The sequence below is a fragment of the Protopterus annectens genome, chromosome 3.part0 (genome assembly GCF_019279795.1).
Source record: "Protopterus annectens isolate FY-2018-M chromosome 3.part0, PAN1.0, whole genome shotgun sequence".
Classification (NCBI taxonomy): Eukaryota; Metazoa; Chordata; order Ceratodontiformes; family Protopteridae; genus Protopterus; species Protopterus annectens.
In genome coordinates, this window is record NC_056731.1 from 1,596,895,766 (window position 1) to 1,596,913,265 (window position 17,500).

Sequence of the window (17,500 nt, forward strand, 5' to 3'; positions counted from 1 at the left end):
TGTGTGAATTTAAACACTGCTATTGGAGAGCTGCTGTCTTTTTATTTTAACATTCTCATGACACTTTTTGAAAAGATGGGCAGATTTATTGAATTATTATAAAATATGATTATAATCAATTTTTATGAATACATATATTTGTTTTATTTATACAGTAACTACTGTGTAAACTATTAACTATAATCTTACCTGTGTCTCTGTTATGGTTGGTGAATTCACTATTATATCAGCTTTAATAGCAATCAAAACAGAGTACTCACACATGTGACTAATTAGTGCTTGAATGCCAGCTTATAATGAGCTTTCTTTACACTTACCACACTCATGTCTTCTCTATATATTTAGTTAGCAAACCCTTAACAGGATGGTGTGATGTAGAGCTTTGTAGATGTTGACTTTCTTGTAATAAGTTATTGGGTTCTGCTAGCGTGCCTCCCAGCAAGACTGTATCTCTCACTTGTGATATGCAAATCTACATGTGATCCTGCAAGGACCAAAAAAAAAAACAAGAAAACTCCCTCTATTCCCTCTCAGTTTTTGTAAACAAGGCAAGGATCAATGACCAAAACAAGGAACCTTCCACAGCATAAATTCCATAGACAATGTTCCTCTTGTATTCCTGAATTCCCCATCATGATATCAAACACTTAGCTTGTGTGGAGATCCCATAAAGCTAATAAAGGTATAAAATGTGTCATAGCTCATCCTCCAAACAAATAACCACCAGGACTAAGATAACATGTTGTACGAGGAGCAAATAGAAATAGGTCTTTTTCCTCAGAAGAAGGTGACGTTAAATTTTGCTTAGTATGTGTTCAGGCATATCATCTTATAAGTTACCTTATGACACATTGTGCAGAAATACTTATCAATAGGCATTCTACCTAACTGTATCATTATGCCATACTGCAGACTGGAGCCGTGGGTAAACCTGTGTCTGCATTTCATCTACCCTATTGTAGAAAATAAATGTGAATTACAAAAGGGCTAGATACCCATGCTGACCCACCCTAACACTTTCTCCCTGGAATATATGAACTGCTCCCGTGGCTACATATACCTCTTAATCAAATCAAGTGTAGATCAATATGTATATATACCTTTAAGAAGCTTTCTTGGGGCTTGCAATATGTATGTATACTTAAGAAAGCTTTCTTGGGGCTTGCGCAATTGTGTAAATACTGAGCATGTGTGAGCCTGACTGCCATTTTGTAGTAAGCTGTTGAGGTGCAAGCATGTATGTCTGTGTAGTCTGTCAGTTAATGAGTTTGCTTATATTTTGTACTGCTGCTACCCATCCTGATGTGTTTCTGTGTAATAAAGCATATAAACGAACTACCCCACCTGTTTGTCTTTAATTGGAAACAAGATGAGCAACATGGTGTCAGACTGGGATTCAGAAATTCAGATTCTGGACAGAGAAGGCACTCAGTTAACTCATTACATCTGAGTGACGTCTCCAGGAGCATTTGCAGTTAACTCCTACTGACACCTCTAGGGGTCAAATATTGCTTGTTCATATTTGCATCAGTAATTCCAAAACCATGCTATGTACAAGGTTTTAAAAGATTTCATCTTAAAGCTTTCGCAATAGCAAATTCAACTGCTTTAATATTTGACCTCTGTGTAGAGCAGGTAAATAAATAGTAACTGTTGTTTTTATTATATTAATTTATATAGATATAATTTTCATATTTTTCTAAATATCTCAACAACCAAGTAACACAGAACTCCTTAGCATCATATGAAAGCTCTCAGCTAGATGAATAAAATGCTGCTAATAGTATGTCTATAACTTGATTAGTTCCTGAGATATTGTAAGCTGATTACAAAATAATACAAATATAATAGTTACTGTGTTTACTGTGACTTATAAAATTCAGTTTAAGACCTAGAACCTAAAGAATACTACCCCTATAAAAATAGTTTGTGCTAAAGAGTTTGACATTTATACTTCTTTCATAATCCGTATGGTTTGAGAGATATGAACAATTGTTTGAAATGTGAGGACATAATTTGATTCTGTCAAAAGGCGAAGGCTTTGCCCATTTTAAGTTACAGTGCAAATTTTCTGACCTCTATTGGAGTGAATGAGTGAAGATGGAGGAATATAGAGAAATGGATCATCCCCACTGCATGTTTAATTCTCAAAAACAGGTCAGAAATGTATTTCAGGTGTCAAAGCTTACTTAAATGATTTCTTATTCGCAAAATACAAAACGAAGCACTCAGAATGCTCTAAGTGAATTTAAAGTAAATGAAATATCCGAAACTGTGACATATTGATAAAAAATATTCAAATAACTACAGAAAATGTTTGAAATAAAGTCCGAATTGCATAAAATAATGTCTGAATCGCAAAAAAAAAAAATAAAATAAGGAAAACAACCACATTTTTTGAAGTAGCTTATAGCACATACTTTTTTCATACTAATTAAAGCTGTTCAAGATATCTGAAATATACAGCGAGATCGCATGATTGTACAGTAGTACAGTACAGTTATTTCACAAAATACAGCCATTTCAAAACATATTTTCCAAAGTACAGTATTTCAAAGAGTTTATTGTGCATTTGAATGTTATTACAATACCGGCTGTGTGTGCATGTTCGTACATAATTACAAGGGCCATTTTCAGTGTGTTTGGGCATAATATATTAGTATTGCTGACAGATTTCGAAAACCAGGTCCACTTGTATTTGATAATAATATTGTAGAGAACTGGAGAGTGTTTGAGCAAGAGTACGACATATTCATACAAGCTGCATTTTCTGATAAAGATGACCATACAAAGGCATTTATTCTGCTTAATTTAGCTGGTCCAGAAGCCATAGAAAAAGAACATTCATTTGTGTATGCACCACCTGTGTTTGCAGGGGAGAGGGAAAACCGTCATATAGTTGTACCGGCTGAGTCAAGGGAAGACCCCGAGTGCTTAAAACGTAAACTTAGAGAAATGTGTAACCCCCAAACAAATATTACAATGGAAAGACACTTATTTTACACAAAAGATAAAAAGCCTGGGGAAACTTTTGCAGCATATATAACTGAATTGAGAAACAAGACTAAAATGTGCAGAGTGATGATTTAAAGGATGAGCTGATAAAAGACAGACTTGTGTGTGGTATTAAAGATGATGCTGTGAGAAAGATTTAGTTTCATGACAGTGATTTAACTTTGGATAAGGCCATTGAGATTTGTCAGCTATATGAGCTCACAGAAAACCACACAAATATGCTTACAAATGAGAAATGCATGGTTCCAGTATCTTCTAGTGCTCATGTTGATAGTATGCAGCATGTGGTTAAAAGAAACAGGCCCAAGCACATGGCAGCAACTGTAAGCCCTGCAACAGTCACTGGGAAACCCAATACCTTTCTAGCAAATTCCAGAGTATGCACAGTCTCAGTGAAGCATAAAAGTGAGTCAGCAAACTCAAAGCATGTACCCTTACCCAGTTTCATAGTCAACTGTTGTAATTGTGGTGCAAATCATGAACCAAAAAGAGAAAAGTGCTTACCTTTTGGTCAACAATGCCACAAATGCAATAAATTGAATCATTTCAAAAGGTTTTGTAAATCAAATAAGCGGCATTCTTTAATAAAAAGAGAACATTCAAAGATTCAAGTTGATAAATTAGAAAGCTGTGACCCTACTTTTTATGTTGATGGTGTGTCTGTGTTTAATGAAACGGTCAGTGCAGTAGATTTATGGGCAAAGAATGAAGTATTTTGCACTGTACGGATAAATGGAAGACCCACAGAGCTCAAATCTGACACAGGTTTAAAGTACAATGCTATGTCAGCAGAAACATTTGCTAGAGTTTGTGCTGGTGAGAAGCTTGATTTGGCAAAGTGTGCAAAGCTTGTTGCTTACGGTGGTGAAGAAATTCAAACCAAAGGTTCAGTAGTGCTTTCATGTTACTCTGCTGGGAACAGCTATGACTTGCAATTTTAATTGGTCAAAAGGCATGTACAGTCATTATTAGGCCTTAGAGACAGTTTGAAAATTTAACAAGGAAGTACACCATGTAAGCTTAAAAGACCACTGTCTAATTTTGCCTAGTCTATTTTTTCTACTTATGCTGATCTTTTTGAAGACAAACTAGACAAGCATCCAGTTGTGCACTCCATGAAGTTAGACCCCAAAGTCAGTCCAGTTGTCTGGCCAGCCCAGAAAGTTCCAGTACCTATGCAGAACAGAGTCAAGCTGAGCTAGATAAAATGGTACAGCAAGATGTAATTTGTCCAGTTGCAGAACCAACTGAATGGGTATCTTCCATGGTTGTTGCTCATAAGAAAAACTGAAATGATATCAGAATATGTATTGATCCATGAGATTTAAACAAAGCAATGAAAAGACCTCATCATCCAATACAGACAGTCAAAGAAGTTGCTGCTTTTATGCCAAATACTACTGTTCTTTTTTTGCAAAGAGTTAATTTTAGTAAATTTTGCTTGACTGTAAATCATCATTGCTAACCACTTTTTAAGTACTCCTTTTGGAAGGTACAGATTTTTGAGAATGCCATTTGGAATCAATTCTGCCAGTGAAGTCTTCCACTATGCAATAGAGCAACATTTTTCTGGGTATCCATGTGCTATTATAGTCAATGATATTCTAGTAGGAGGTAATGATGAAGCTAAGCATGACAGAAACCTCAAGAAAGTTCTGGAAAGAGCACGTGACGTGAATGTTAATCTTGTACTCACTTTCCTCACTTGTCTAGAGGAAAATAGTTTTTTATTCAGGCATGTCCAGGGGTCAGCTCCCAGTGTTCTCTCCTGTCTATCTGATGAATCTGGGCATCTTGGGACAATGTAGCAATTGCCTCATGTACACATACAACCCTCTCCTCCTATCACAAAACACTACAACCTGTGAGAGATGCACTTATCTAGCCAAACTGGAGATAAAGCTCTCTCCGACCAAGACTGAACTTGACAGTCAAAAGGAGAAGGTAAGCATTTGCACCACACCGCACTCATCACATAGTCCCACTAAACCTACAGCACCAAAATCCACACATAGAAACACAAAAACATTCATGGAGGCTTTCAATAATTATCTGCTCAAGCAACAGAGAGAAAGCAGAAACGCAAGCAACCTCCACCCCTCAACACAGCCCAAATGACACATAGCCCACAGACTCAGTGTGCCACTCAACTACAGCCCATAAGGCAAAACAACATACCCAACACACTAGTCATAGGTGACTCTGTTTTCAGGCACACTAATGTCCCACTCACCAGGCTAAACACGGAGAAGGCTACTGTCAGCTGCCTGTCAGGTGCCAGAATCCGCCACATAACCCACACACTCAGGTCACTCCACAACAAGTACAAATATGGCTCTGTCATTGTCCATGTTGGTGTGATTGACCTGAGATGTACCTCCCTGGACTACATGAGAAGAGACATGGAAGAGCTCTCCAATCTTGTAGCCCAGGCAGGTATGATCCTAGCTCTAAGTAGCATCCTGCCATTGCCCAGAATGATACTGCAGTACAAGGACAAAATGATTGACTTCAACAATTGCCTAAGCTTCTGGTGTCATTTTAAGGAGATCCAGCATCTGTCTGCCTGGTACGACATGGTCGACAGACCATGATGCTTTGCCAGAGATGGCCTGCACCTGTCACCCCTGGAATTCCGGATACTGGCTAAGGCTCTTGCTGCCCCTATTGTGCCTTTTTTAGGCAAGGTTCAAGTCAAAATTCACCACCGCAATAGGAACAGGCAAGCAAAAACTGAGGGTAATGCTACTCAATGCTAGAAGTCTAAATCTCAAAATGCAGTCCCTTGAGGCACTCCTTAAAATGGAGAACATCGATATCTGTGCAGTGACTGAGACCTGATTCAAGGCTCCAGAGAGCACCCCTGCATTACCAGGCTATAACTCATACCACACTTTTCGGCCACCTAACCTGGACAGGAACACCAAAGGTGGAGGTGAGTCCATATTCATTAAGGATATCCACACCTCCGGGCTAGTTGCTCAGCATAATGCATCCAAGGTTATCCAAGTCCAACTAACTCTGGGCAAAACTGCAATCCAAATTTTAGCTTGCTACAGATCACCCACCATGCCCCAGGATTCCCATTCCACTTTTCTTGATATACTGGAAAATATTAGGGTTCAACCAAACACCCTAATAAAGGGTGATTTCAACTACCCCACCATTAACTGGGAAAGCTACTCATGTACCAACGCCTTCACTCAATGCTTTCTGGAATTCATAAATTCCAATGCCCTGGATCAACTTATCCACACCCTCACCAGGGGCAACAATATCCTAGACCTAGTCATTACCAACATGAGTGACTGGTGTTCCACACGTGAAGTCAACTCCTCGTTGGTCAGATCCAACCTTAAGCTAATCACCCTTGATATCCGCATCCTGCCCCCACCCACCATTAAGGAAACCACAGTAAAAAATGTCTTCAAAGCCAACTTCATGCTTCTTAAGACAGAAGTGGCGAACTTCATGACACCCATGCAGATGGACAATACAGTTACAACTGCTGAATCCTACACAGATGCACTCTATAAGCACTTCACAAGTGCATGGATCATGCTACTATCCCAAACAGAATCAAGATGCTATCCCCCCAAAAAAATGTAGCCAATCTGGTGGTCCCCTGCCATAAACAAACTCTACAACAGAAGGAAGAAACTGTTGCAAAAGAGAGTAAAATCCCATGAGTGGAGGAGTTCCCTGGTCAGCCTCAGTAAGAAGCTGAGATCTCTTATAAGATCCTCCAAAGCTAGCTATGAAAACAAAATTGCCACTGAATCTAGGGACAACCACAAAGCATTCTATAGCTATGTAAAGAATCTCAGTGGCAACACCCAGATCTGCTCTGAGTTACAGCACAATGACACGAAAGTTATAGAACCAACTGATATTACCAACATCCTGGCAGATAGGTTCAGTGCTAACTTTACCCCCCTCTCACCCCCTAAAGGGCCCATATCTACACAGGAAGAATGCAATATCCCTGTAATCACAACTACGCAGGTAAAAGCTGCACTCTCGAAAGCCAAAAACACAGCATCCATGGGACCGGACAACATCCCAGGTTGCGTTTTGCATGAACTTCAGAATGAACTGGCTCCCCACCTAAGCACCATGTTCAATCATAGTCTCACATCAGGCTTCGTGCCCATTGAATGGTGCACAGCAACAGTTATCCCACTCCACAAAGGGGGAGCCACCACTGATCCCAGGAACTATCACCTTATTAGCCTGAGGAGCCTGGCTGTAAGGCCATGGAACGTATCATCATGGAACTCATAAACAAAGACATTGTTAACCTTCAGACTTTGGACCCCACCCAGTTCGGGTTTGTGAAAGGCAGATCATGCCTCCTAAACCTGATCAACTTCTTTGAGTCAGTCACCAAAGCCGTAGACAAGGGTAAGGTGGTTCACACAGCCTATCTTGACCTTGCCAAGGCTTTTGACACCATCCCCCATTCTGGAATTATAGCTAAACTCACTAAACTAGGTATAAATCCCTACGTCACAAGATGGGTTGCCAAATGGCTCACTGACAGAACCCACACTGTAAAAGTTGCAGACTCCAAATCTGGCTTCAAACCAGTGACAAGTGGAGTACCACAGGGTTCAGTCCTGGGACCTCTCCTGTTTGGTATCTACTTCTCTGAAGTACAGGCTAACACAGAAGGCCTTTGGCTAACAAAGTTTGCAGATGACTGCAAACTAGGAGCCATAGTTAAGTCCCCAAATGATGTGGACATCCTACAGAAGGGCCTCACTGAGACAGATGCCTGGTGTCAGAGGCATGGCCTCAAGCTCAATGTCAAAAAGTGCATTGTCATCCCCTTTGGTAAAAGCTCTGTACCCATGAACTACCACATAAGTGGCAGTCTACTTAACGCCAAATGTGTGATAAGAGACCTTGGGACCCAGGAAGACAGTAGTCTCTCCTTTGATAATAACATCACCACAGTAGTCAGGAAATCCTTCTACATGGCACACCTCATCACAAAAGGGTTCTCATCCATGAAAAAAGAGGTCATTGTTCCCCTCTACTCGACACTCATTAGACCCATTATAGAGTACAACGCCCCTTTTGGAATGTACCAGCAGCAGCTGGAAAGGCCACAGAGGTACCTCACAAAGAGGATTACTGGCCTCAAACAGATGCCCTAAACTGACCATCTCAAAAAACTCTAGCTTTACTCAGTAGCATATCCCCTACACCGAGGTGATCTCTGCCTAACATATAAAGCTTTGTAAACCCAGAGCTGTTGGACATGCTACACCTAAAGAAATCCCAATCCCTCTGAGATACATGCTCTAGGGACCTAAACCTTGCCACCACAATAAACAGGACATGCTGGAGGGATAGATTCCTGTCCCAACAACTTCCCATGCTCTGGAACAAGCTACCCATCTATGTCAAGCAAAGTTCCTCATTAACACTCTTCAAGAAAAATCTTGATGAGTGGATGGGAAATAGGAAATACACCCTGGGGATCACTTCTGTGGCTCTGCATGACAGGGGCACAGGAAAATGACTTTTTTGGGTGGCGTAAGCCAGGGAACCTTGTTGGCTAGGCTTACTTAGGCCCTTAGGCCGATAGCCTTGTACCTACCTATGAACCTATGAACCTATGAATCCTTGAAAGTGCAAGTTCCGGCTACAAGAAGTTACTTATTTTGACAATGTATTTACCAGTTCAGGCTTATGACCAGATCCTTCCAGCAAACTGCTATTCTTGAGATGCCAGCTCCAGACAATGTTCAAGCCCTACAATATTTTCTTGGCATGGTTAACTACCTAGACAAGCTCATTCCAGACTTATGCCAACTTACAGAACTGCTTAGAGAGCTGACATGTAAAGAAATATCTTGTTCATGGTTAGAACAACACCAGAGAGCATTTGATGTCCTGAAAGAGAGAATTGCCAGTCCACCAGCTCTCAGATACTATGATGCTCACAAACCAGTTACTCTTTTGTGTGATACTTCAAAATCTGGTTTTGATGCAATCATACTTCAAGTGGGTAGACTAGTAGCCTATGCATCCAGAACTCTAACCCAAACTGAAATGCACTATGTGCAGATAGAGAAAGAACTCTTGTCAACTGTGTTTGCATGTTCAAAATTCTATGATTATATTTATGGTAAACCTATCCAGATTGAAACAGATCACAACCTCTATTCACTATTTTGAGAAAGACTATGCATACAGCTCCTGCCAGATTTTAACACATGAATCTCAATTTTGTCTACACAAAGGCAAACTTCTTTATCTTGCTGATACATTATCCAGATCACTGAGAAATACTACTGTATGAAAATGAGAAACTTGATTTTGAAGTCATGGAAGTGAGAATTTTTTCTTCCACACATTTTAATGAGTTTAGAGGTCATACAGCTTCAGATCCAGTTCTTCAGAAGCTCAACCACTTTATCACTCGAGGATGGCTGTCAAAGCAATCTTGTTTACCAGTGAAGTGCACCCATATTTTCCTTACAGTGATGAGATCTTATTTGACAATGGTATCATCATAAAAGGTCCAAAATTCTTACAAGAGTATATTACCATCTTGCATTGTGGCCACCTAGGAACTGATTCTACCAAAAGAAGGATGTGAGGACTAGTATTTTGGCCTTCTGTGTCACAAGACGTTGAGAGAGTACTTTTATCTAGTTCTGTATATAATAGTACTAAGCCATATCAACAGAAAGAACCACTTCAGCTAAACCAGATTCCTGAACTACCTTGGTTGACAGTAGCTACCTACATTTTCAAATGGAATGGTCAACATTACTTAGTGCTAATAGACTCTTATTCCAATTCGTTCGAGATTGACCTACTTTCTAATCTAGAGTCCAGTACTGTCATTACAAAAATGAAGCATTATTTTGCAGACCATGGTAGTCTGCAGAAAGTTATTTCTGACAATGGTACACATTTTACAAGCCAGCAGTTCAAAAGATTTGTTGAAGAGTGGGACTTTACTCATGTTACGAGTAGCCTTGAGTACTCACAGTCAAATGGTTTGGCAGAACATGCAGTTCAAAGTGCGAAACAATTACTACAGAAGTTGAAACGAGACAATAGTGATGTTTTCTTGAATCTCAAAAATGTTCCTCGTGATAAACAACTTGGTTCACCTGCACAGAGACTTCTGTCGAGACAAATCAGAACCACACTACTGAATAGTAGTACAGTCTTGGTTCCATGTGTTAAGAACAACAAATCAGTGAAAGCCCATCTGTTAAAGGATCTGTTAAAGTTAATCTTTTACGAGAAGGAGAGATAGTAAGGATGCAGACATCCAAAGGTTTTGATCAGATTGGTGTCATGAAAAGTGTGTGTGCAGAGCTGAGATCGTACATTGTGGAATCACAGGGAGCAGAATTTAGGGGGAATTAGAAAAATTTGATCCCGGTGTCTGATCCTGTATTGCAGTATCATACATTCGAGAAAAACTCTATATCTCAGAGTGAGTTATCCAGCGTTCCAGTTCCAGAGAATGTTCCCATAAATATGCATGTTCCTGAGAAGAATCACAAAATTCCTGAAGCAAGCTGTTCACCGATGACTGTCCCTATTGCTAAACCCAGTCCTAATTGCTATACCACTGCAACTTGGACATAAAGATATGAATGTTGTGTTTATTTCTTATTGTCTGTGCAATTGCATGTCTTTTTTCAAATGTCATTATATTGTGGGCAATTCATTAAGAGGGAGGATGTAGATCAATATGTATGTATGTATACCTTTAAGAAGCTTTCTAGGGGCATGGACAAGTGTAGAAATACTGAGCACATGACAGCCTGACTGCCATTTTGTAGTAAGCTATTGGGGTGTAAGCATGTATGTCTGTGTAGTCTGTCAGTTAATCAGTTTGTTTATATCTTGTACTGCTGCTACCCATCCTGATTGTTTCTGTCTAATAAAGCATATAAGCAAACTAACCCACCTGTTCATTTTTAATGGGAAACAAGACAAGCGACATCAAGTATCTTCAAACTAATCAACACTGCTTCAAATTATTGGGTACAAAATAAAAGATAAAGCACAATAATCCAGTTCCTTAAAGAAATTGTTGTAAAGACTAATTTCTTAAAGCATGCAGAGTTAAGAGCATGTGCTGATCTTAGCTTTATTGGACCAAATTCCTATGGCTAGAGGTGAGTGAGCCTAATCATAGGATTTCCCTAATGCAGATATCTCAGCTTCCTTTTGAAACCTGGTTCAGAGAATACAACCTAGTTCAGGCTTGCCTCTCAAAGAGTTATGAAATCCCCAAACAACTGCTTTTAGCAAAGCAGACTGAAATGTTAACTACAGACTAGGTAAGTACTCTGTATAACTAAGGTAAGTAATATAAAAAATATGCTAATTCACTTATTAATTTACTATGTCAGTTTCTTGGAGTGATGGCAACTTATCTTCATCTTCATCTTCTTCTTTATTAATCTGCTTAAGCCTAAATGTACAAAATGTCTAGGTGAAACAATACAAATTAGACATATAATGAGAAATAACACAAATTGTTACATTTGATAAAGTATTTGAACAAATGCATTCTTAGTACAGATTAAACAGAATATAAAAGAACCATACATTTTTAATTATATTTAAATTAACTGCAGACCAACAAAATATTTTAGCAAATAAATGTATAAAAGTAAATGCTTGCAAAGTTGATTCTTTCTCAGGTAAAACAGTTCAGAATCACTAGAAAATTCTACAGGCCACAAAGAATTGGTATATAATTCCTCCAACCAAAGCTGAAGCACAGTTCCACAGGCTAAAGCAGCAAGTTTTGATGTTAAAAACAGATGTTGAAACACAAAATACTTGTGACAACTGTAGCCTTGGGAAAATCCCAAATGTGATAAAAGAAGTCCCAGACAGAAAAGATAACCAAAGTGTGTCAAGGACTATGCATCCAAAACACTGCTGTCTTGAAAACAGTGCCAGATATGATAAAAGCATCTCCAAGTGTTAAGGATCACAATATGCCGAAGACCAAAACACAGTAGTAGTTCTCAATACCCCAGTCTCAAAGTGCTAAAGTGCAGATGAACAGTGCTAAACAGGAGTCACATATGCTTGTTCCCAACAAAGGTGAGTGCTGCAGTCTGAGTGCTTGGAAGCCTTGAATGAAAAGACATAAGAACTTTGGATACCTGAAAAGCATTGTAAAAACAGTTATAAACACAAATAAAGCAGTCATGAGTGGTGAACATTAATGTTAAATTATTAAGAAGCCCTAAAAACAGAAATTAATGTTCTTTGCAATCTTTGAATGCTTAACACATTCCTGAGCATAACACAACACATTACTTTGGGTATAAAAACTGAAGAAAATTAGAATTTGAACAAGGTCAATCTAGATACCCATCTACCTCCATCTTGATGTAAACAATTCAGGAAAAAGAAGATGCATGAACAAAAATAGAAGTCTGTGGTACAAAATAATCTTTATGGCTTCAATAATTTGAGCATGTGTAAAAAGGGCTTTTTACCTTTCTTGTTTGATACTAACATACTTTTACTCTTATGCATATTTATTGGGTTAACAATATTTATGTGTAGTGTGACAATGTGAGGTATTGCCAGCTATGTCAGGAGAAGTAGGACAGTGGCTGTGTAACATATACCAGCATGGCTAGTTGGAATTTTGCAAAGAATTATATGCCATATGTATATCAAACTGATTTGTACAGATGCTTGTGTTGAAAAATCTATTTGCAAAGCTGCTTGTGTTAAAAAATGTACCAACAGAGTGTTCTGCCGGACAGAAAAAGAAATACACTTCTATGTCAGACTGTATTATAACTACAGAAATTAATATTGTAACAGAGGATACTGGAAGAGAAGAGGTTAAGATCAGCTCCAGCTAACTTTGAAAACTAGTATGAAATTAAATTACTTAATTTAGGCCATAAAGACTCTATCTTACAGTTTTTATTGCAGCCAGAGACAAAGTGTCTGTGCCAGAGAATGGTTTATTAGCTCTTGTAGGAAAAGTGGAAGTGTTTTATTGTTTTATGACTTCCAGAAGCTGCAATAGATCTTAATAAAGCTGTACATGTGTGTATTATTGACACATATGTGCAAGATAGATTCTGGGTCACTTGCTAGGAAAGGGGGTAGTATGGGATCCAGAAGTCAGATGACTAGATGTATGTAATGTTATTCTGTAATCCAGGGCAAAAATGATGTTTTAATACTAGATGAGACTGAGGTCTCAGGGCAGTCTGTTCTTGGAACCTGGCAAAGAAGGAAGACCACTCTCCTAATTCATCTTGCCTTGCTATAGTAAGTGACCATGGAATAGTAATTCTTTAGATCAGTCAGGAAAATATAGTGAGATTAGTTAACTACTGTTTTTCTGTATCTGTGTAAATCTGTTCATCTGTGTTACTTTAATATTTCCTGTGCTAAAACTCTGGTGTTTATTGTAAATAGATATTTAGTATTTTCATGTTTTATATTTTATTATTAAATATATTTAAACTTTTCATTGTGGCTGGCCCTTTAGAAAATATTTTAACCTTTGAGAGTACTCATATCTATCGGTGACTCTGTGGCCACTCCTGAAAGCCTTACTGCATTGGTCAAACACTACCATTTGTATTAATATTAATTTCACTCAGTATAATTGAGTAGCCTTGTAAGAGCCTTAGAGTAGCTTGCTTTGGAGTGTCTGGTGGCAGTGTAAGTAACTTATAGTCTGGGCAGATGGGGGCATAGCTAGTAAATCTGTGCCAGCCTTTCCCAGGTGTGTGTGTGTGTGTGTGTGTGTGTGTGTGTGTGTGTGTGTGTGCATGTGAAAAATCAAATCTCAAAGAATATGTGTTTCTGCTACTTGGAGCAGAGACACAGAACACTGGTTTCACAGAGAAGGTGTTGGAGGACTTGGTTGGACACTCGGCTGAGGACTCATCTCTACAGCTGTGCCAGTGGGGAGTCTTACTGGGGACCTGAAGAGTGAGAGAGAAAAATCCAGTCCTCGGATTGTGTTCACTGTGTGCTCTTAAGGGATATTGTGCTTGATGCCAACAGCTGCATCTGGAAGTACTGTATGTATCTATTTTTATTCCAAGTAAATGTCCCTCTCCAGTGTCAGTGGTGAGGATTCAGGCTCCTTGATTACTGGCCCAGAGAGGAGAAAGTCTCCAGCTGGATAATAAAATCTGGATGAGTAAATATGCAAATGATACAAGAAATTACCACAAATGGGGATCAATCCAATGGGCAAGGTTATCTGGAGAATCTGGAATTTTGTGCTATGACATTTCATATGGATTTTAATGTTAAAAGAACTAGAGTTATGCATTTTGGCAATACTAACACTTGTCACCCATATTCTAGGGAAAAACTGTTTCCTACAAAAAATAGAGGTAATAAGGGACTTGGCCATTAAACTGACAGTAAATTCAGTTTTGTATTTAAGTTGCTGAAAGTACTTAGAAGATGTTATTATAAAACAAAAAATACATTATTATGGCCATTGCTAGTAAGGATAAAAGTATTGACTCTATTATATAAAGTTACAGTCAGGCCAAATATTGTATATGGAGCATCCTTTTGTAATTATAACATTACTCAGTTAAGAAGGTTAGAAATAGTCCAGATAACTTTTTCTGAACATTTTAAAGGTTTGAGAGATGTTGAATTCAGAAAAAAAGATTGGTAATATTGTCTCATTATTCTATCAATTATAGACTGGTTGGGGTGATCTAGTTGTTACTTATACAAGTATACATAATGACATATATGCTCCAAATAACCTATGTAAAGATGTGTAACACTAGAATTCTTGGGAATTAATTTCATAATAGACTTGGGTAATGGTGGAATTCTGTCCCATTAAAAATTAAGAAATCTGGTTCTCTCATCTGCTTTAAAATAATTTGGACAGGTGCATGGCTGACAGGGTATATAATCCTGCTCTAGAAAGTAGCAAACTCCTAGAAGGGCCCTTTTTATGCTTTGAATCTGAAACATTGACCACTGAACTTTTGCTGCTTTAATATTTTTAGAAGTAGTTATTACCCTCAAATATTTTTAGATGAACCTCTCCACTGCAATGGAAATTTATCTGGGAGATCTGAAGTTTCACAGTAATTGTGAACAATTACAGATGGCATAGAGAAATTGCTGGTATATCTAGACAGATTTCTGAATTTGTGTATGGTTGACCTGAATGGCAACAACATGGTCTAGGTGCAAAAGAATTTCACTAAATGATCACCTACAAAAAAGGTGCCATTTAGGTTAGTTAGTGGGAATTATTCAGGTGCTGAGATGTGACGTGGAACAATGAATTGTTCAGGTGGTAGATCTGCTGAAAATGATCACAGAACTTGGTCTATTGTGTCTATACTCATTTCAAAACAGTAGTTAACAAGTTGCATAGCTCTGCCTGGATCCTCTTTGCAGAAATACCATGCCAGATAATGGCATGCTAATTTGTACAAAGGCCAAAGAGTATCAGTCGTGTGGGTAGAAACTTCAACTGTGCTGTCACAAAAAATAAATAAATGAAAAAATAAAATAACTGACTAAGTAAAGAAATAAATGAATACAAACATACATACATGCATACATATATACATAAATAAAATAGTCACTTTATCCAAAGCATTTGCTGTGACAGTTATGTAGTTTCCATAATATGGTCAAATCTTCTTACAAATCAGTAGGACATGTACAGCCAAATATTACCAATTTAACTGTGATATCTTAGCCCTCTTTTGTGTTTGGCATTTTCCAGTAATACCATGCACACAGTGAGCAAATTGGGGGACAAGTCAATCCCTGTAAAATTCTGGAAGGTTATGAATTGGTTAGCAGCATTCCATACTGTGAAGAACAAGTGATGGCTTCTTTAGGAGAGGGATAATAACTGCCTGTTTTAAACTAGCTGAAAAAATAAGTTAAGTGAATCTAGTGTCTCAGTGCAGGATATCACCAGTTTTTAATATACTGGAAGGTAAAAAACATCCTTGTAGTCTCTTCTTATTCAATGTCTTTAAGACCTGTCATCAAACAATGTTGAACTACTCTGTCTATAAAAACAAAAATGTTCTTGCAGAAAGGCAAATCCCCTCCACTTCCCAATGTGGAGTCTGTACCCATCACACCCCTGCTACTTATAAATACTATCCCCACAGCTGTACCATCTCAAGGAAAGGAGAAATCCCTGGGATGCTGAAACCTCAGTCTTTTGCTACAAAAGCTGTCAGTCACACACTAATCCTCAGTCCTGGCTCCTATGCATCTTGTTTTTGGATCATGTGCCTTGAGTTCAGAAAACAAACAATCAATCAATAAAAAAATCAGACAGATAAATAGTGACAGCAGAACTGAAATGATGGCTTTTAATAATGGACCCAGGATTCATTACAGTGCAATGCATTACAACAATGCTGACTGGGAGTGAGGTACTTAGGTAATATATATCACCTGGATGGTTTTCTATATATTTCTTCTTATCTAACCTACAAAGAGCATTCTCTGTTGCTAAATTTAAATAATGTACAAAAGCATAGCCAGCCTTATGCATAAGCCAACTAGATGATCACCTAAGGGGCTATTCATCTCGGGGTGCTTTTATGATGTGCTCATTCATTTTATTCTATATTTATTTTTCTGGAAGAGGTGAGAAAAAAACTGCAGCCATATCAGGGTTCCCCTATAAAGGAAATGCTGTAAGTTCCTTGCTTCAGGCTTGGTCTTACCCATAAGCTACACAATGATTCAGGATTTGTTGTGTAGCTCATGGGTGGGACTGAGATAGAAGCATGGAAAGCTTTGAACTGTGGACTAAAACAGATGACACTGAGGAAAATTCAAATAGCAGTGAAGTATAGATCTTTCAGATCAGTCTATATAGTAAGCAAGCAAGTTTTTTTTTTCTAATTACCCTGCTACACAGCCTGTTTATTATAGGCAGTAGACAGCAGTTCTGGATATGACATCAATATGAATGGGGCTTGCTAAACGGAGCTATGTTTCTCGTCTTGATTTTGTGTAGGGTGAAACAGCATGCATTTGTGGAAAAGTAAGCCGCAAACTCATTTTGTCTCTTACTTTTTGGTCTGTCTGTTCCTCATAAAATTTGTGGTTTTCTGGAAAGTTGTTGAGGAATGCAGTCACTAAATGACAAATATTTTAGTTTCAGACTTCATATCCTTCAGAAAATACATGCTAATGCAAAACGTGTTATTCTAGCAATGTCTTAAATGTATAACAGCAATATTTAAACTCTGTCCCTGATTTTTTTCTCTATTATTTTTGAATGTTGTCTTTATTCTTGCACTAAAAGGTTGAATACGTATACTGTCACAGACTACTGCCTGGTTGTGTACTGTGGCCATTATTATTATTATTATTATTATTATTTTATTACTGTAATCAGACATGAGAAGTATGCATAATCAAAAAAGTGTCCATAACTGTTGGGTATTGGGGCAGTCTGTGGATTAATATGCCTCTT

General features: G+C 38.2%; 1 protein-coding gene across 1 annotated transcript in view; it reads left to right on the plus strand.

Annotated features, from left to right (window-relative positions):
* Positions 1-17,500, plus strand: part of LAPTM4B (lysosomal protein transmembrane 4 beta) — an 813,365-nt gene that overhangs the window by 622,228 nt on the left and 173,637 nt on the right. The window lies entirely within an intron of this gene.